The 21,195-nt window shown below is 45.6% G+C and overlaps 1 protein-coding gene across 4 annotated transcripts in view; it reads right to left on the bottom strand.

The window, feature by feature from the left end:
• The window catches only part of CDON (cell adhesion associated, oncogene regulated), a 121,429-nt gene that overhangs the window by 58,630 nt on the left and 41,604 nt on the right, over positions 1 to 21,195 (bottom strand). For 2 of the 4 annotated variants that reach the window (XR_014002356.1, XM_081171612.1), the window contains exon 1: positions 2,098 to 2,328. The exons of 1 other annotated variant lie outside the window; for it this stretch is intronic. The gene's annotated coding sequence lies outside the window, so the exon portion shown is untranslated. Of the gene's footprint in view, positions 1 to 1,818; positions 1,962 to 2,097; positions 2,329 to 21,195 lie in introns of those variants that run through there. One more of the 4 variants, XM_081171615.1, reaches the window with a different exon arrangement.

Below are 21,195 nucleotides of genomic sequence, written 5' to 3' on the forward strand. Positions count from 1 at the left end.
CAACATGTAGCTGCTATAAATACTTTTTAAGAAAAACAAGATGCAGCTTACAGTTTCATGTTCATAAAGAGATGTGCCAGAACTTAAAACAGTTTGAAGTTGACAACCAAGCTTCTCAATCACATTTCCCATTGAAGTGCCAGGAACTGCTTTTGGCTCTATCAAAAGCAAGTTTCTGATCAAGACAGCATCAGAAGACTGCAGACATGGCAGCTGCTTAGGATCAAAATTTTATCTGCTTCTATGGGATTTGGTCATGGATATACAGCTTCCATGCCTTAACCAGAAGGAACAGAATACCTTCCAGTTCACACAGGTAATCACAGGTATTCTTCCTTCCACATGTAGACACTAGAGCTTTTGAAACTGCATCATAAATGACAGGAACACAATCAGGTAAGGTTATCCCTGACTACAAAGTCAGGTAACAAAAAGTAGGCAGAAGCATTTTTTGACTATAAAGGAAGTCCAGGATATGGGGGCAGAAGACATAAAAAGTGATGTCTTGTACTAGGCTAACTTATTTTAAAGTAATCAAGTGCAAGAGGGTATATTCATACCAATCAAAATATTTCATCCATTGTCAGGTAAAAATGAAAGTTAAGAAATTGTTAAGCAGAGTCATCTGCCTCCACCCCCCCCCCAAAAAAAACTTTCACATTTATAAATGGAACCAGGAGGCGTTGGTTATTCCAGACCCCCAGTGTTAGTTTGCATATGCACTCTGCAGAAAAGTACAGCTGAGTAAGAGGTGCTCATCCCTTTGTATATAGGGGGAAAGCTTGGGTGCACTCAACAACAAACAGATTTTTCAAGTGCCAACCTTAGAGGATGGATACCGTGATATCAAAAATGACACCCAGAATTAAAGACTAAAGTCATAACGCTTCTTTCTTTTCACAGTTCTAGGATTTAAAAAGGTACTTCCACACCAATTACTTTCCCCTGGGCAGATGCATGAGAAACTATTTCAGATTAAACAAACTTTATTTCCTCAAATTCCAGAGCAGTAGACATGGTAGCTTATTAAAGCAAACACATATACACAGAAGAAAGCCTTGGGGCACTTTAAGAAGCTTTATTATTATGAATTGCATTCATTAGATGCATTTTTCAAAAAAGAGACCTAAAGTACCTTGTAACGTGAAACATGCATTAAAACCAAATATAAACACCAGAACACAATAGAAACCTAAGCGTCACTTCTATAACATATTTAAAAGCAATATACTTATTGTGGCATAAATTTACATGGGCTACAGAATCCCACTTTCATGAACTGTGATCCAACTTAGATGTGGCTGGCTGGATCATGCTTCATGTCTTTAAATAATGCGGCACAACTTAGAGGAGCAGGTTTATTATGGCAGCAGCTTTCGTGAAGCTAACATCCCGGATAAAACTGTCTTCCAGGTGCCATGAAACATTGCTGATGCTCCCGCCTCAGCGCAAAACCTAACTGCTTCTTGCCTTGATTGAGTGGGCTGCTTGCTGCACGTAGCCCACATCAGCTTACTCGCCCAATAAATCAGCGAGCCTTTAAAGGTGTCACACATGTGCGCACGTGTTTATTTGTTTCGCACATTGATGACCCGTGTTGTTGGGTTTTTTACAGGGTGTGTGGGTGTTGTGCATTGGGGACGGGGTGTCCCCGCCACAATCAGCCTGCAGCTAACACCCGGCTCTTGCTTCGGATCCGATTCGTTTACACACAAACGCGCCCCACTTCCCGGTTCAGAGTACAGTGTGCGAAGACCCGAGGTTTTTCTTTTTACACGTAGCCGTAAAAACGAACCGATTGTAAACACCAAGCCTCACCATTTAACTGAAGAGCACCACCTCCTCCTCTCTGAGGGCCCTCAGCAGCTGCAGCAGCGTCCCCCGGCCCTACACTTTGCCCTCCTGAGGTGACCTGTAACTCCAAGCGCGCATTCACACGTACGCGCGCACACTCAGGGCTGGCCGGGCTCAAGGCATTCGGCCCGAAGCCCCGGCACTTCTTCGGCCTCTCTTCATCCCCTCACCGGCTTTTAACACACCCACCGTAGCCAACTCGCCCCCACCCCCACCCACCCCCGCGGCTCCCCTCCTTCTCACCTCTCCTCAGCGGCAGCAGCGGCGCTGCCTGCGCCCATAGAGCCCTCGCTCCCACTCGGCAGCCGCCCCCCAGTACATTCCAGAGAGAGCAGGCGAGGCGGACGGGACCCTCCATCCAACACCGACCGACCAACCGGCCAGAGCAGACCGTCCCGTCCTGCGCCGCCGCCGCCAACGAACAACACACGACTCTCAAGCACTGACGGACTGATTGACTGAACTGAGGGAGGGAACGCGCGCGCCCCCGCGCGAGCCAGCAAACGACAGGCGCGCGCTCGGCTCGGCTCGCGAGGGTAGGTGGGTGGGTGCGTTAAGCCCCGCCCCATGGCCCGCTCGCGCCCGAGCGCAGCCTCTCACAGACGGAGAGGGAGGGGGAGGCGCGCGCTCGAGGCTCCGCCTTCCTCCTCCTCCTCCTCCTTCTCCTCACGAGTCGAAACGGCTGGGCTTGCGCCTCAAGCGCCGCCCACCGCGCTCGCTCAGCCAAACGGCGGTTTCCTTTGCCTTCCCGCGCTCCTCCCTCCTCCCGCCACCGCAACACTCTTGGAATGTACCAATGGCGTAAACAAATGGAAGGTGGGGGGTGCGTGCGTAAAAGAGCGAAATCTCAATCCTGGCCGAGCCGCGTCCGTTGCTTAAGCGGAGATGTGAGGGCGGCGACTTTGTGTAGGAAACGGCTGGCTTTCGAAGAGGGGGCGCCGCCGCTTGGAAGTCCGAGGAATGAACAGCGAAGGTGTTTCTCTCCCCCCCCCTTACGAACATGGGCGTTGCCGTCCAGAAAAGGAGGCGGGGCTGCGGGCATGTGTAACTCTGTTTGACCTCCAGTTTCCTCAATGAGATCCAGCAACGTGCGAAGTTCGTGTATGGTTTGCTGTGGGCTTTATCGCTGCGCACTTTACTTAGATGAACGCTACGATCCTAGTGTCAGAAATAAACCCCATTTAGTTTAGTAGGACATGCTCCTAGGTAAGCAGGTGTGGGATTGCAGTGTTGCTCCTTTATAAAACCCATTTTAAAAAAAAATTACGTGTGTTATTTATTCATAGAGGCAGTGCTTTTTTCTGGGGGGACGCAGGGAGATGCATACCCCTAAACATTTTGTGAATCTTTGTCCATTTACTGTATTTATTTTCCCCGATTTGAACTATAAAATGGAGATTTTCTTGAGTCAAAATGAGAGTACTCCTAAACATTTTTTAAGGAAAAAAGCACTGCATAGAGGCATATGATAGCAGTTTAAAGTGACCAGAGCACCACAGGGCTCACATATGTGAGAGGCAGTGCGCTGCAGTGGTTAGAGTGCCAAACTAGGGCCTGGGAGACTAGGGTTCAAATACTCCCACTCAGCCATGAAGCTCACTGAATATCCTTGGGTCAGTCACTCAGAGCCCTCTGCTCCTGTGCCTGAAGAGTCTGTCTGGGAATTATGCATCATGGAAGAAAGGAGAGATATAAAGGTAGCAATTGAACAAAAATAAACAAAGGGCAACTCGCTGCTGGGTCTGCTTGATGGCCTGTAGCTGTAGACAGGTGAGCTAGTAAATTATCTGAAAGTCTTCTGCAAGGCTGAGTTAATATATTTACCAGCAGCAGCACGGAATGCTATATATCAGAGGTTCCGTTTTATGCCTGATGTCCCCAGAGGCCACAGTGATGATATGCATAACAAATTCTGAAATTAAAAATGGCCATGTGTCATAAATAAATAAAGCTACTCATTTGCTAACTAGAACTTCTCTCCTTGGGGAAGCTGAAAACCTTGAAAGGAGTGCCACAGGGTTGATTTTTTTGCACTGGCACAAAGCCAGTGTAATTCTAATGCCATAAATAAAATTCTACACTTGATACACAGAGTACAGTCTCCTAGTTTCATTTGCTATTGTTATTCCTTTCTTTGCCACACTTACCCATTCATAATGAAAAGAAAAAATTGAAATGTGCATTCATGAAATTCAACGCAGTATCTTATCTTTGCATCCCTATCCTGTACGTATTACCATCCCAGGAGTGATGATCTTACTTTCTAATAGCTGTAGCATTTGAGTAGCTCCTGCAATAACTCTTCTTCTGATCAAGTTTACTTTTGGTCACTCATGCAAACATACAGCCCTGAACATGCCTTCTGTCTCCGATACATGTTTATTTGGAATTAAGACCATTGTGTCCAATGGGGCTTGTTCCCTAATAAGTTTGTTTAGCCTCTCCGACTATCTCTCTCCTTTAACATATAGAGACATAGGGAAGAACAGTAATAAAATATTTCTTCAATGACAATACAACATGGGCAATTCAACTAGCTCCAGCTGGGGTGCTCATTTATATAGCACCCAAAAAGAGTGGAAATGTATCACCTCAAAAGAGGACACAGATATGCAAAGAACTTACATATCTAATTTATATGTAAAAAGTAAAGGTAAAGGGACCCCTGAACATTAGGTCCAGTCGTGGCTGACTCTGGGGTTGCGGCTCACATCTTGCTTTATTGGCTGAGGGAGCCAGCGTACAAGCTTCATGTGGCCAGCATGACTAAGCCGCTTCTGGCGAACCAGAGCAGCACACAGAAACACCGTTTACCTTCCTGCCGCAGTGGTACCTATTTATCTACTTGCACTTTGACGTGCTTTCGGACTGCTAGATTGGAAGGAGCAGGGACCGAGCAACAGGAGCTCACCCCGTCGCAGGGATTCAAACCGCTGACCTTCTGATCAGCAAGTCCTAGGCTCTGTGGTTTAACCCACAGCGCCACCCGCATCCCCAATTTATATGTAATGATGTAAAATTAGGAAGAATTGCTATCATTTAACTAAAATACATCTCACAGTAGTGGGAACAACTATGGCCAGGTGTCTGCTTTTTCTTCTGTGCAGGTGTTCACTGTTGATCTCAAACTTCATGGCACCTGCTCACCATTCTTGGGGTTCTTTCTCTTTAAACGAGACTTAGATGCTTCCAATAGAGGAGTGTCAGCCCAATAGAGGACTGCCCATTGTAAATTAGGGCACCCACCCACCCTAGTGACATTATACGTCATCTGGCTGTGGTTAGAATCCACTTGAACATTGTGGAGTTGACAACGAAACAAACAAACAAACAAAAACCCAGTAGAAGCTTGTATTTTTCCTGTCTAAAAGAAGACAGATTGTGGCTGCTGCATGTTTGGCTGACTTTTAGGCGTTCTAAAAATAAGCATTTTTGGAAGGATCAAAGTCGCTAGACAAAACAAGATTCTTTGTTGCAGACCATATATATTGACATTAATAGTGAAGCGAAAACAAAGGGTTTAAATTAAGAAAAGCATTTTCAAAACCCCACCTGCACCAAGTTTTAAAATAAATATAATGGAAAAGGGGATCTCAGGAAATGGCTGGCTGTCATCCAGGTAAGTGCTTATAAATTGTAATACTATTAGCGGAAACATTTCTTTCAACGAGTGAAAATAAAAGGTTGTTGCTTCCATAAGAATTCATGGATAAACTTTATACCAACAGTGAACTCCTAACCAATAAGATATGCACTAGGATGCTAGGGAAGGGACTTCTGCTTTTTGCTGCTGCCAGCCTCCTCTGGAGTAAGGATTTGGGAGCCAGCTGTATGTGTCATCTAGCCTGGTGAGAGGACCCCTCCCCTCTGAGCTGTAAGCCAAGCTGCTTGCAGTACAGGAAAACTAGAAACTTTATTGTCAGTTAACTCTTGTTTTGCTTTGTATTTACAGTACTTAAACCTATATTGTGGCGTGTCTGTTCTGGTAATACTGAATTTATTCTGTGTTTGTTAAATTATCATTTTTGAAATTTACTGACATGCTCTCTATTTTGTATATTTGTATTTTGATTTTTGGATGCTTGCTGTAAGCCACTTTGGGTGCAGCCCATTGTGGAAGAGTGGCATGCAAGTAGATTCAACCAACCAGGTCTACTGAGAAATAAGTCCTGCTGAAGTCAGTGGGGCTTGCTCCTAGGTAAGGGGGTTAGGACTGCAGCCTAAATTCTTACACAGATCAGGGGAAGCAATAGTGCCACTCTATTCTGCCTTGGTCAGACCACACCTGGAATGCTGGGTGTTCTGGGTACCACATTTTAAGAAAGATATTGACAAGCTGGAAGATGTGCAGAGGGGGGCAACTAAGATGGTCAAGGGTCTGAAACTCTGAATTGTTGATGGAGTTTGGTATGTTTAGCCTGGAAAAGAGGAGACTGAAATGAGATATGATAGCTATCTCAAGGGCTGTGACTTGGAAGACAGAGCAAGCTTGTTTTCTCCTGCTCTGGAGGGTAGGATTCGAACCAGTGGCTTCAAGTTCCAAGAAAGGAGATTAAACACCAGGAATAACTTTTTGACAGGAAGAGTGGTTCGACAAGAATGGATTTCTTTGGGCCGTGGTGGACTCTTCCATCGGAGGTTTTTAAGCAGAGGCTGGATGGCCATTTGTCATGGGTGCTTTAGTTGAGATTCCTGCATTGCAGGGGGTTGGACTAGATGTCCATTGGGGTCCCTTCCAACTCTACAGTTCTATGATTCCACAATGCCTGGTGTGGGATACCACTTTTGAATACGCCCACCACCACCAAATGAATAAAAACAGACTCCCTGTAAATAAATAAAGAAGCACACAAAGGTCTGTATAGTTAAAGCTATGGTTTTCCCAGTAGTGATGTATGGAAGTGAGAGCTGGACCATAAAGAATGCTGATTGCTGAAGAATTGATGCTTTTGAATTATGGTGCTGGAGGAGACTCTTGAGAGTCCCATGGACTGCAAGAAGAACAAACCTCTCCATTCTTAAGGAAATCAGTCCTGAGTGCTCACTGGAAGGACAGATCGTGAAGCTGAGGCTCCAATACTTTGGCCACCTCATGAGAAGAGAAGACTCCCTGGGAAAGACCCTGATGTTGGGAAAGATGGAGGGCACAAGGAGAAGGGGATGACAGAGGACGAGATGGTTGGATAGTGTTCTCGAAGCTACAAGCATGAGTTTGACTAAACTGCGGGAGGCAGTGGAAGACAGGAGTGCCTGGCGTGCTCTGGTCCAGGGGGTCACGAAGAGTCGGACACAACTAAACGACTAAACAACAACAACTTGGCCATTTTGCCCTTTGTACTGGTTGTCTATTTGCAGGGAGTTCATAAACAGAGTATTCCCATATGTGATCTCCCCACATCTCAAGCTGCACCTTGAAGTGCTGCTCTCTACCACCACTGATTCTGCTGCATCTGTAGATCAGGCCAGAGCCTGTTGGTAGGAAGAGGAGGTTATTATACACAGACAGCAGAGGGCAAGGAGAAATCTGAGGTCTAGCGCCGAGGGCCTTCTGGTGGTTCCCTCACTGTGAGAAGCCAAGTTACAGGGAACCAGGCAGAGGGCCTTCTTGGTAGTGGCACCCGCCCTGTGGAATGCCCTCCCACCAGATGTCAAAGAGAAGAACAACTTCCAGACTTTTAGAAGACATTTGAAGGCAGCCCTCTTTAGGGAAGCTTTTAATGTTTAACAGAGTACTGTATTTTAATACTTTGTTGGAGGCTGCCCAGAGTGGCTGGGGAAACCCAGCTAGATGGGTAGGGTGTAAATAATAAATTAGTACAGTGGTACCTCGGGTTAAGTACTTAATTCGTTCCGGAGGTCTGTACTTAACCTGAAACTGTTCTTAAGCTGAAGCACCACTTTAGCTAATGGGGCCTCCTGCTGCTGCCGTGCCGCCGGAGCACAGTTTCTGTTCTCATCCTGAAGCAAAGTTCTTAACCTGAAGCACTATTTCTGGGTTAGCGGAGTCTGTAACCTGAAGCGTATGTAACCTGAGGTACTACTGTATTAGTATTAGTATTAGTATCATCGCAACAGGGAGAGGCAGGTAAAGAGCACATTAAGCTGCTAGGGCTCAGGAAACCCCATGGTTTTCAAGGACATGGAACAGTTCAAGAGGCAGCCTTGCACCTCATTTCTTGGAAGAGCTGTGGTTCAAATCCACGTGTCGCTGATGTGCTCCCTTTATCCCAGCCCAGTCCCCAGAAGGTTTATGGATGCCTGAGCTGGCTATCAGAGAAATAGGAGGCAACACCTTTTTTGTATGTAGCCTATGGTTTAAATATCTTTCCTTGATGTGTAAGATAGATTCCAAATGAGCTTTTCAAACATTTTATCCCACTCTTCTTCCAAGAGCTTAGAATGGTACCCCTTTCCCATGTTTTAAGCCAAAACAACGATGCGAAGCAGATTAGGCTGAGAATAACTGGCCCAAGGCTACCCAAGGAGCTCCATGGCTGGGCAGAGATTTGAACATGTGTCTCTCCAGTCTAAATGCTCTGTCCACTATGCCATACTGAAATAACTTTGGGCTCTTTTTGAGACTGTGTTTTTAAACAACTGGGTGATGTTTCTGGCAGTTTTAAGAGCTTATTTCACATTACATCAGCTTTCAAATGAACTTGTGGCATGACTAAAATGAAGTGTGTGTGTGTGTGTGTGTGTGTGTAGTGGAACTGCCCTTGAGGATGGTGAAATCTTTCCTTACTCATCAGACAAAATTAGTTAATGTTTCCTGAGTCTGCTGCAAAGCTGAAAAGCAAATGTATATTCATCCAGCAAATCTCTGCAGACAAGACAAGGACAAAATAACCACAAATCAAAAAGTGACTTATTTGCAAGGAATAGAAGACATGGCTAGCATGTTTTCTCTAGATGGCCTCTGTTAAATGTGGCTTGCTTCACTTAGATACTCCACTTGCCTGCTTCACTTAGATACCCCTTTTTAAATTTTCTTTGCTCTGTAGAGAATAATGATGCTAAGGGAGTGAATCAAATCCAGTCCCCTGCCAGGATGTACTCTATACCCCAGCATGGTGCTCTCTCTGCCTCTCCTCCAGTTCCCTAAGGAAAGGACAGTCCTGCTGACAGCAGCAGCTAAAACCCAGGCAGAGATCCTTAAAGGCAGGCCACAATACAATTTTCTATGGTCTCAGATTAAACATCCTTTCTCCCCCGCTACCTGTCTGTCGGAGTGCTGCGGAGGAGGGGATGTATAATCAGCGGAGGCTATTCATTCACCTCCATTCACATTCTTCTACCTGCATTCCTGGATGTGTTTCCCATCCCACATTTATTTCAGCTGGATTTGTCAGAAGCTTAACTCGGACCTAATTAGCACCCTAGAATGGCTGTCTTTTCTGTTAGGGTAACTCCACAAAAGGTTTACCTTGTGATTAAAGTTGGGTGCCTCGGGACAGCACCCTTCAATGCATCCTTCTGCATTCTTTCAGAATTAAGCCTGGAGGAGGAGGGTGGAGTGGTGGGGGAAAACACCCACATTTTCTCTAATCCTAAGAAAAAACAAAAACAAAAAAAAGCCCTGAAAGAGGACTTAACTCCTTTCTAAAAAGTTAAATCACTTAACTCTGCCTGACCTGTTGCCAGAAGCCAGGAAGCTGAACCAACAGAGCTTCTGTCTGTGATCCTTCAGCACAAAAGATCCTCTGCTTCGGGGCTTTGTTTTTATTTAGGTGGAGTGACTTGCCTTTGACACCCCAGTTCCCCTCCTTCAATAAATCCAAATGACTGAAAATAACAAGGGCAGAGCCCGAAAACCACTTGTAACCGCTATGTCACTGAAGTTAATGGGATTTACAAGTTTGTGAATGGTTTTCCAGGCTGCAGCAAAACTTGTTAGGAGATTTCTATTTCTTCAATAAGAAGGTATTATATTGGGCAAAACTGCTATGCCAAACATTGCATCTTGCAAACGCACACACTGTATCGTACTTGGGTAGCCTCAATTAGCTCTGTTTGTTTTTCTCTGGGCTTTTTCTGGGAAGCAGAAGAACCAAAATTATCCTATAAAATAAATAACAGTGTAGCCCAGTGTGTTTATTATATAACCCAGGCTTCCTCAACCTCGGCCCTCCAGATGTTTTGACACTACAATTCCCATCATCCCTGACCACTGGTCCTGCTAGCTAGGGATCATGGGAGTTGTAGGCCAAAAACATCTGGAGGGTCAAGGTTGAGGAAGCCTGATATAACCTGTATATGAGGAAAAGAGACAGCCACCTGCAAGTTGAGCCTCTATCTAATGATGGTCTTGATAACTGGGCAAAATCTTAAGGGACTTGGCAGTTCTTTGAATAAACACTACCCATTCCAATGGGCGTGTTTAAATACTAGTAAATGTTGAATCACAAAGTCAACATATATTGATAACCTGCGTAAATCTCAAATTAAGCATGGTAACTTCATTCCTCAAAGCATACTCAGCCCCCTTTGCCACACTCAGTTTAAGAATCACTAGTGGGGGGAAACCTGTGCTGAGAATCTATAGAAATCCCTCAAACCACATTTTGGAGATGGGTTGACATTCTCCAGGCCGAGTCCTGGGAACTCAGAAAGGCCTAGTTTCTTCTGCACCTGTGTGCAGAGACAGGCAAGCTGATGTTGCTAGCAGCTGGGATAGAGACATGCTGTTTTTGATGACAGCTAATGGCGAGTTTCTTTTACTCCATGGCAGAGCAGCTGCTTTTGGCCATGAGTTTGAGCATCAGTTGAATAGATTCCTTGTACTGTAGCCAGACTCTTAATGCGGTGACTCTTGCTGTAATTTTTAAAAGGTCCATTATTCAATAATTCCTTGTCACAGGAGAAACTATAGGAGCAGAGGAGGTGGACCCCAAAATTGCCAAAGGTAGGCTGTAGATAGGAGAGTGCTGTCTATGGCTCTTGACAAAAAAGACTTCATGTGGCCCCATGGAAAGATGTTGTCTTACCATGACAATGGGCACCGCGCACGCTTTAAACAAACATTTTGAAATAAGACTGGGAGGATACTAGAAAATCTTGTTGAAAGATATGATCTAAGAGGGCTTTCTTCCCACCATCCAAAACTCCATTACTCAGACACCAATGACTCAGCCACACCACTTAAGAAGATGTATTATTATTATTCTCAAACTGAAATTTATAGGCGATTAGATTAAAAACTAACATGCCATATTCGTTTCTAATGAAACGAGATTTTTGATTAACGACCTGCTGTTTAAAGCAATCCCCTTGGAATGAGCTGTTCTCAAACACTAGCTATGCTGCTAGCCGCACACAGCCTCCTGCTCATTGTAGGGGTGTATGGGTATGTTTTAAAATCTAATTACTTACTAATCAACACATTCTCAGAATGTGTTTCTGCCAGATGTAGGGTACTGATATGACTACACCAAGAGGGAAATTGACCCAACTCAAATCATGTACCCCTGTGGCTCTCCACATGTCGTTGGACTCCCATCAGCCCCAACCACTATGGCCAATGGCAAAGGACAACAGGAGTTGTAGACCAACTGCACTTGAAGGGCCACAGGTTCCCCACTGCTGTTCTGGACCTTCCCTGGTGGGCTTATATTCTCTGTTTCCATCAATAGACTCACCCACCTGTGGGAACCGTATATGGATAAGCATCGTGATGCAGGTGGCACTCACACCGAGGTTCTCCTCTACATCTGCAATGCACGCTGAAGGTCTTCATGCTGGATCTCCATTGTTGGATCGGAACAAACAGCTTGGGGTGGGATCTATGTTTTGCTCAGAGTAGACCCAACGCAATTCATATGGCCAGGTTAGGCCCATTCATTTTAATGAGTCTACATGGAGTAAAACTTACCTGTGATAAATGGTATCCTCAATCTCTGACCACAGAGCTTTGGGAAACCACTCTACTGTTCACCACCTGCCAAGGCCATGAAATTATTTCAGCTGGATCCATTAATGGACCCCACTTCCTGTGCATTCCCACCACTCAGATCACACCACACTTTGTGGTGACTCCATGTAGATGGGGCAGTGGGACTGTGCTTGCTTGCTAGCCTTCCCCTATACCTGAGTTTGACATAGCCTGTGAAAGGGCCTATATCAGGAGTCACCAGTTCTGTGCCCAGGGGAGACTGTGACACCTCTGAAGGCTTCAGAGGTGTCTCTGGACAAGTGGCCCAGACTCTGAGCTTTCCTTTAAAAAGAAAAAAGCTTCTAGCCTTCCTAGAAAGTTATGGGGCAAAAAATGCAGGTACTTTCAAAGCTGTTTCTGTGAAATGAGAGTGACTACCATGCATCTTTTTCCTTTGTCCCTCTCATTTTGTGTTATGCCACACTACCCCAGATAAACCATTTTGTGCTGTGCCCACCCTCTCCATGATAGCTGTTTTGTGACTGGCACCCCAGCGCCCTCTCAAAATGGGCCCACTAGTCCAAAAAAATTTGTGACCCCTGACCTACTTGCACACTCAGAGAGCGTAAGCACGGACTCTGCAAACATAATTGGGATTCTGCCTATTCAACGAGCTCTCTGATCACTGATGCTGCTGAATGGTAAGATACATGCTTTGCAGGCAATAAGTCCTAGGCTGAATCCTTGGTATGGTCAATTAAAAGAATCAGGTAGCAGGTGATGGATAAATGTAGCTCAGTGGCAGAAAACATGCTTTGCAGACAAAAGGTTCCAGGTTCAATCTCTGGTATCTTCAGGTATAGCTGGAAAAGACTCCTGTCTGAAACTTTGGAAAGCCACCATCAATAACTATAGATAATAGTGAACTAGATTAACCCATGGTGTGAATTGGCACAACCGTCTATCAGCCAGAGTTGATCAGTGGGAGTCCTCTAAATATTGTTGACTCTACCTCTCTTCATTCCTTGCTTAGCATGGCCAACAGTCAGGAATGATGAGAGTTGTAGTTCAGCAAATCTGGAAATAATTCTGACCTAGGTAGATCAATGGCCTAAGTCAGTATAAGGTACTTTCCTGTGTACAGAATCTACATACACATAAAGTGTGAAGCCAAACACATATAAGGAGTGGAGCCAACAGGCTCTCTCGCAGACCCTCCAAGTGTCCCTATTTTCCAGGGACAGTCCCGGATTTACAGAAGCCACTGTAGTTTCTGATTTGATCCGGAATGTCCTGCTTTTCCTTAGGACATCCCTATTTTCATCAGAGAAATGTTGGAAGGTATGTATGTGCAAAGAGTTGCAACGAGCGTCATAATTATTGTGGAAAATACTGATAAGAATCACAGTCGCTCTATGATAATCTCAGAGAAGCACCAAAATAACTTGCCTTGGTTCACTATCAAAAATCTGGTTTCCTCTTGTAGGTTTTGGTAAATCGAAAGTACTTTGACTCTGAAGAGTCTTGTTTTCATTTTCAAACCCAACCAAGTGAAAGTTTCCTAACCGCTAACACAACAACTCAAGTAGGATTATTTTAAAACGCACACACAATACAGCACCCCCCACCAGGTGGAACATTGGGGCAGTTTTTTAAATAAATTTAACTGCCCAATTTGCAGGACAATTTTTTTAAAAAATTAAACAAGGTAAAAAGTATGTACATTATGAGTCATTGGGCATGCTTGGTATCTTTCGCACTTTCAAGCATGGCAGTCCTTTGAATGATGAAAATGTTTTGCTAACAAGTCCTGGCAATGTTGTTTTTTGGTCTGCTCCCCCTTCCAGAAACGGCCTGCGAATTGGCACAAAGAGTGCAAAGTTGGCAAGACTTTTTGAGATCATATCTTGAGCATGCCGTAACACAAAGCATTTATTCTGCAGCAACTGAATACAATATTGTTTGCTGTCCAAGACTTCAAGAAAGACTGCAATCTGCTTTTTCTCTTTCCACATTCAATATTAAATTCAGTGTGCACTCACTCACTCTGTGTCACACACACACACACACACACACACACACATTCTCTTTAAACATCTTAATGTTTCAGCTTGCACCACTTGTGCCTTTTTTCCATTTTGGCATGGCATTACAGAGACGTTTTAAAAGGAAGATGGAAATGTGAGAAGAAATCTGTGCAATAGATTTTTTTTAAAAATAGAAGCAAATAGTTTAACAGTCATCTATAGAACAACAGGAATTGCACTCCATGCCAGCTATGGGGTGGGGGTGGGGGAGTAAAGAAGTACCATGTTGTTTGCCTTTAATATAAGCTTATAATAGCCTCAAGAAAAAGAAAAGGGGGAGCTATGGCAAAAAGATGTCTTCTTACCATTTTTTTCTTTAAAGAAATGGATTTTTCTATCAAGAAAGATTTAAGGATCCTTAAAAGGAGTGTTCAGGTCTGAGTGCAACCAAAACTGGGCTGCTGTAGTTCAACAAGGTAGCAGAGCAAGCCATTGGCTACAGTGGCAAAGCAAGTCAATCGGGCGCCTGGGGCGGCGAACGTGCCCTGCACCATAGCTGTCAACCGTCCCTTATTTGGCGGGAAAGTCCCTTATCCCAGCGCCGTGTCAAGCTGCTGTCCCTTATTGATGATGTCCCTTAAATTTCCCAGGTTTCAAAGGAAGCAGCTCCCCTCCCTCCCTCCCTGCCAGCCAGGGAGGAGGGAAGCTCCAACTGTGGTGCTTGGCTGCGTTGCTCACCCAATAAGGAGTCTAAGAGCGACTGTGGGGTGGAGCTTGCATGCCTTGTGCTGATCAAATTGGCCGCGTTCCCTGGGGACTCGCCTTTGCTCAGCGCTTCCCAGCGGAGAGGTGACGGTGGTTTTCCTTGCTGCATCCCCTTTGCCGGGTTGCTGAGCTGTGGGAAGCACTGCTTGAGGCTTCGTTTGGCTGCTGGCTGGGCTTTCTGCCTTTGGCTCGGAGGGGCTCGGAAGTTGAACATACCTGTGCTTGGAAAATCCCTTATTTTGGCTGCTGATTCCTTACTTTCGAGGCTGCTGGTCCCTTATTTTCAAATCTGTAAGTTGACAGCTATGCCCTGCACCCAGGGGCGCAGCCAGCTGCCCGTGGGGCAAGCTGGGGCAGGACATTCTGCAGGGCCTCTGAGGAGTCTGCCTGCCTCCTCCCACTCAGCCGCCCTATAGCTGAGGGGGGAGGCGGCAGGTGGGCTGTTTGGGCCGCCGCGTCACTCACAGGAGAGATGCGTGGCTCGGGCGTGTTGCAGGCCCCACGGTGAGTGCCGCCTGGCATGTTGTCACCCCCCTCAATGGTGACACCCAGGGCGGCTCGCCCCCCCCATTCCTCCGCCCCTGATTGGCGATGTTCATATGTCATAATAAGCTGGAATTTCTTGATTATCGCAAGCCATCGGATGGTTGTGTATCCACATTCCTTGCACAAGATACAGCAGCAGCATTGCACCACAGAAGCATCTGTGGTTAGCTCAGTTGGTTAGAGCCTGGTGCTGATAACACCAAGGTTGCGGGTTCGATCCCCATATGAGACAGCTGCGTATTCCTGCCTTGCAGGGGGTTGCACTAGATCAGGCACATCCAACTCCCAAGAGACTGCGATCTACTCCCAGTAGAAAACAAATGGCAGTTATCTACCTATTGTCAGTCTTGTCAGTCGAGGGGGGAAACATCAGAGAGTTGTTGAGCTTTTTTTAGGTGAGGCTAACAAACGACAAATGGACGTCCATTAGATGCATTAGATAGAGAGAGGACAGCGGGAGCCAGAGACTTTCATCGTGATCTTTTTTTATCCAGCTATCAGCAGGGATCACACGATCAACCGTGAATGACTGCGAACATCTGGGGATCTACCTGTCGATCACGGTCGACTGGCTGGACATCCCTGCACTAGATAGTCCTCAAGGTCCCCTCCAACTCTGCAATTCTATGAACCTATGAGGTTCTTTGCCTACGTTACAGAAACTGCCACCATTCATACTGAGGAGGACCCTCAAACATCGAGCAAACGCCTCTGGCAGAAAGTAACACCAACAGAGTTTTTAAAAAGAACCACCCTGGCTGTGTAAATATTCACAGATTACTCATTTTTCCACAGGTGTTGGTAACTTTTCTGGGAGTGAATAAACTAGTGGCATGGCACTAGTGATCACATGGCCATGCTGGGTGGCATAGAAGCTCCTTTTGGCCATTAAACTTCTTTCCCATGAAGCCTCAGTGTCACATAAATACCCCAGCAGCCCAAGGCATAGTCAGAAGGCACACAGAATCATAGAAGGGACCCTGAGGAGCATCTACTCCAACCCTCATATGATACAGTCCGCTTTGTTGAGCCCAAGCAGGCCTGGTCTTGGTTAGCTTGGATGGGAAAATGCTCAGACGCCCTCTGTAAGTTGCCTTGAATATTTGAGAAAAAAGTCAGCTATGTAGAGAAAGGACTACTGTAAAAACATATTGAAATATACTTGGGAGTCGAGTGTGGATTTCATGCTCTTTATGCAGCTCATAGTAGTGAGGAATGCAAGTTCCCCCAAAATATCTGCTTTATATACATTATTTACACAATGGGCCGCACGTGATTGGCTAATTCTGGGGTTCTCCTGTAGGCCAATCAAGTTGCAGATTCACTTCCATCTGGAGCTGGATTGGGTGGCTCCTGCGGACCAATCATACTGCTGCATTGTTCTAGGACCAATCAGACTGCTGCATTCTGGACCCTATTGTTCTAGGATCAATCAGACTGCTGCCTTTTGGATCCTATTCAACTCAGTACATAACACATATCCATGCAGTGGTGTAGTGGTCCGGGACTATGGCAGGTTGAAGATAGGGTTCCTGTCTCCGCTATCCTGGAGCTGCCCCATCATCACGAAAAATGAGCTTTTCAGCCACTGAGAAGAAGCTTTCCCACCCTTTGTGCTGATCAGAGCCAATCAGAACAAAAGTAGGTGAGTCGGCCACTGAGGATTGGCTCCTAGGATCACCCTGGAGAAGATGCGTCGGAAGAACTCAGAGGAGGATTTTTTCCATAAGCTTAAGCATTTAGGAACATGCACTGAAAACACAAGGTGTTTCTGTTTCAAGGGAATGGTGCGCAAGCTCTATTATATGCAATGAAACTTATATGCAATGAAACTTCAAAGAAGACACGGCTAAAGTAAGATTACCAGATTTTTTTCCAATGAATTCGGGGACACTTTTCAACTTCAGTAGGAATGATAGGATTTTGTCAGGGGACTGATTTGTAAATCCGGGGACTGTCGCTGGGAAACGGGACGTCTGGTAACCTTAGACTAAAGGCACTCCGAAGGAAGATATTGGAGCAGTGCAAATCGTTTGCCCAAGTCCATGCACAAAAAATAGATTCATGCATAGGGATCTGCACTGATGGTTGCAGATCCCTTAAACCACAGAGCCTACGACTTGCCGATCAGAAGGTCAGCGGTTCGAATCCCCGCAACGGGGTGAGCTCCCGTTTCTCGGTCCCTGCTCCTGCCAACCTAGCAGTTCAAAAGCACGTCAAAATGCAAGTAGATGAATAGGTACCACTCCGGTGGGAAGGTAAACGGTGTTTCCGTGCGCTGCTCTGGTTCTCCAGAAGTGGCTTAGTCATGCTGGCCACATGACCCGGAAGCCGTACGCCGGCTCCCTCGGCCAATAAAGTGAGATGAGCGCTGCAACCCCAGAGTCGGTCATGACTGGACCTAATGGTCAGGGGTCCCTTTACCTTATAATTATAAGATTACTGTATAACCTTAGAAGATTTTGTAATCTGGAGAAGAAAAAGCTAAGGAATAAACCCTATACAATTCCCGAGTGGGGTCCCTAAGGCCTTACAGTGGGATGACGCCTTGTATGCCTCCTTCCGGCAACGCCTGCAGCCAGCGTAGTGCCATGCAACTTGTTCAGTTAGCACAAACATTTTTGCTTGTGGAACCTTTCCCCTGCCCTTCCCTGCCCCATCCCCTTTACATGAAAAGGCGGATCCAGAAAGGCTCGCCTTTAACAGATTCAGCTTTATTTCTGTCGCTGGAAGGCCGCATTCCAAGGATGACTGCAGAGCAAGGATGATGTTTAACCTAGCAGTCTAGAATCCCAAAGCATAATATTTACAGCAGTCTTCTTGCAGCAGCAATTACCCTCATTAACTCAGGGCTCGGCCACTTGCCTCCTGCACTACGAAGCAAAACAAAAGCTATCCAAGGCAGGAATACAATTGCAGGATGCATCAGCCAGAAGAGGATAATGGTGCTCCTCAAAGCCCTAAAAGGTTATATTACTGGCCCCTTGTTGTAAAAAGACGGGGTGGGGGGGGGAGGGAGGGAGTAAGTAAGGGGAAGCGGGTAAACAGAGATGTTAACTCATCCAATCTCTTCCAACTAGTAGTTGCTGACAACAAAGTTAAAAGGACAGAGGAGAGAGATTGATGAGTCCAGGAGGTGTTTTTACTTAAAGCCTGTAAAAGCTGTGTATGTGTCACTCAGAAAAGCCTGTTGAATGTTATACACACCACCAAATTGTGGAGCTTGCTGTGTGTATCCCAACAGCCGCAGAGTCTCTGCTTCCAAAGCAAACAACATCTACTCTTGTCAAGATTTCTGGGAGGTGGTTGGGGTTTTTTTTTAGATGCGCTCTCTCTCTCTCTCTCCCTCCCCCCCCCCCCCCCGGTCTTTACGTAACATGTGAGATGTGTGGTGAGACACCTCTGACTGCTTATCAGCTGAAATGCCTCGTATTATTTAGGAAAGTTCAATGCGCTAGAATTCTTGGCGGTCTAGACATTAGGGAAATGATAAGGGCGAAACAGGGCAAGCCACGTTTCTATGGAAACAGGAAGTGGCAGGATTCCCGAGGAAAAAAATGGCTGCTGTGTTGTGAATGGTGGACTACTCCATCAGAGAGTGTTTACTCTGTGCTTGTCTATATAAATAGCTACTGCTGTTTTAAGTTTTTGTTGGGGCTTTTGCACTGTGAAAGGATTCCACCGGCCAAGAATAAAATAAACAGAGCTATGGGCTTCAGGCCTCTGTTTTTGTTTTCTTCTTTAGATAGCACATTGGTTCTCTCACCATTTGGGATTACTCCAGATTTCCACTGTCCGCGATTCTCTTCTTTGTTTACAATGATTAAGCTGCATTTTAAAGCCCCATAAAAACAGACACATTTCATCACTGTGACTTGCTTAAGGGTTTTGAAAACGACTCCTCTAATAAATGCTAACTTCCCGATGAGGACAATTATTCTTGGTGGATTAAAGGCCAAATAAACAGGATCAAGAACCCGTTAATAGAAGAGCTTCTGTTGAAAAGAGACTGGGAAGTGGAGGCTTGGTGAGGTCTGCAGCTCCTACAAGTGGCCCACATTGCGGTTATTTGGGGGACTGGATGTGTTCCTACCTGTTCAGTGTGATAGATCAGGTTAACCATGATTCCAGCGCAGACTCCTGACAGCATGGGATGGAAAAGCCCTTGTAGGCAAGATATGATCTGAGGGCTTCCATTGGGCTTCCATTGACTATCCTTCCCTGATACAGAATGTTTAAGGAGCAACCATCATAGTTCATGTATTGGGTAAGCGCCACTGTCACCACCAGCAAGTCTGATCTGCAATACATCATTCCCTTTCCTCTCTCAATACAGCAATCACCCCCAAGAAGAAAAGTAAGAACTGGTGTGGTGTACATTGCCATGTTCAAAGCAGTTGCACATGCCTAAAGGATTGCAGAAGAAAGCTCTTCTACAATGGGAATGTTTAAGCAAGGGCTGAGAAGCACTGGCTGTACAGAGCATAGCAATTGTGGGTGTATTAGGGTTGCCATACACCCAGAATTTCCTGGACAGATCTGGAATACTGCAGTTGGCAGCAGTGTCCGGGCGGAAATAGGTCAAATGTCTGGGAAAATCTGGACATATGGCAGTGCCCATTTTCCATAGAAATAGCTCAAAAACTGCATTTTTTGCGATTTTGCCAAAAAAACCTCAACTTTGGGCAAAACTAAAAAAATCTCAACAACTTTTTCATTGTTTGAAATATGATAACCCTAGTTGTATCCAATGTAGCGTTAAATTAAAGTCACTTAGCTAAGGCTGCCATATGTCTGGAATTCGTCCGTTGGGTCATGGCAGAATTTCCTGGGCATATAGTAAAATAAACTTTTGCATCTGGATTTTCACTTTTTGAAATATGGCAACCCCGTTGGAGGAGACTCTTGAGAGTCCCATGGACTGCAAGAAGATCAAATCTCTCCATTCTTAAGGAAATCAGCCCTGAGTGCTCACTGGAAGGACAGATCCTGAAGCTGAGGCTCCAATACTTTGGCCACCTCATGAGGAGAGAAGACTCCCTGGAAAAGACCCTGATGTTGGGAAAGATTGAGGGCACAAGGAGAAGGGGACGGCAGAGGACGAGATGGCTGGACAGTGTTCTCGAAGCTACCAGCATGAGTTTGACCAAATTGCGGGAGGGAGTGGAAGACAGGAGTGCCTGGTGTGCTCTGGTCCATGGGGTCACAAAGAGTCGGACACGACTAAATGACTAAACATCAACAAATACAGTATATGGGTCCCACAGTCAAAATGTTTGAAATATATGCTGTGGCAAATAAACCAAATAATTGACCTGGGACACCTCACAATCGACCAGTAGATTGCGGTCAACCAGTTGGACATCATGAGCTATACCATTCATGGAGCTGGTGCAGTTTCTTCCTGTCTTTTTTCCTTCTGTAGTTTCCATCGGGAGGGAAATTTTTCCACCACAGCAACAAAAGGGAACGGATGGAGAAACATAAGAGTGTTCTTCTGCCATCGTAAGAACCTGGCAAAGTATTAGATAAGGTCTAAATCTTCCCGCCCAAGATTTAGGATTGCCACCTTCAGTCTGAAGCCTCTTCCCTGCTAGCCCCAAAATAGCAGCCTCAATATCATTCTTGGCATCCAGTCATTCCATGTGGTTTTATTTTTGAAGACAGTGGATCAAAAGACCATCTTTAATTCCATGCAAATACATGCTGGATGCAGGGAAGCCTCCCGCATTCCCCTGCTCCAGCATAGATCAGAACAATAACTGCGGCAAATTCAGAATCCTCTCGACATCTAGTGTCTCTTCTGCACAGTTTACAAGCCTACATAATGAGAAAAGGAGCAGCTTGGATCAGTCTCTCCTCTAGAGAGAAGATACTTTTATCACTCGCTCATCATCACAACAAGTCCTTGTCAGGCCCCATGTTGACAATCTGATCAAAGCTGCCAGAGACAAAAATAAATGAATTTCAAAGGCTGCCACTCAGACATGCAGGAGTCTCCCCAGGCTTCAAGTGATGCACTGAAGCTCTCATTCTCTCTAGCCTGATGCTTGTTCTGTAGTCTTTTAGGCTCCAAAAATCCATCAGCAGCGTAAGGGCCCATTTTAACTTTGATGAGTTGCAAGCTATAAA

The sequence above is a fragment of the Podarcis bocagei genome, assembly GCF_964188305.1.
Source record: "Podarcis bocagei genome assembly, chromosome: 15".
In the NCBI taxonomy this organism is placed as follows: Eukaryota; Metazoa; Chordata; class Lepidosauria; order Squamata; family Lacertidae; genus Podarcis; species Podarcis bocagei.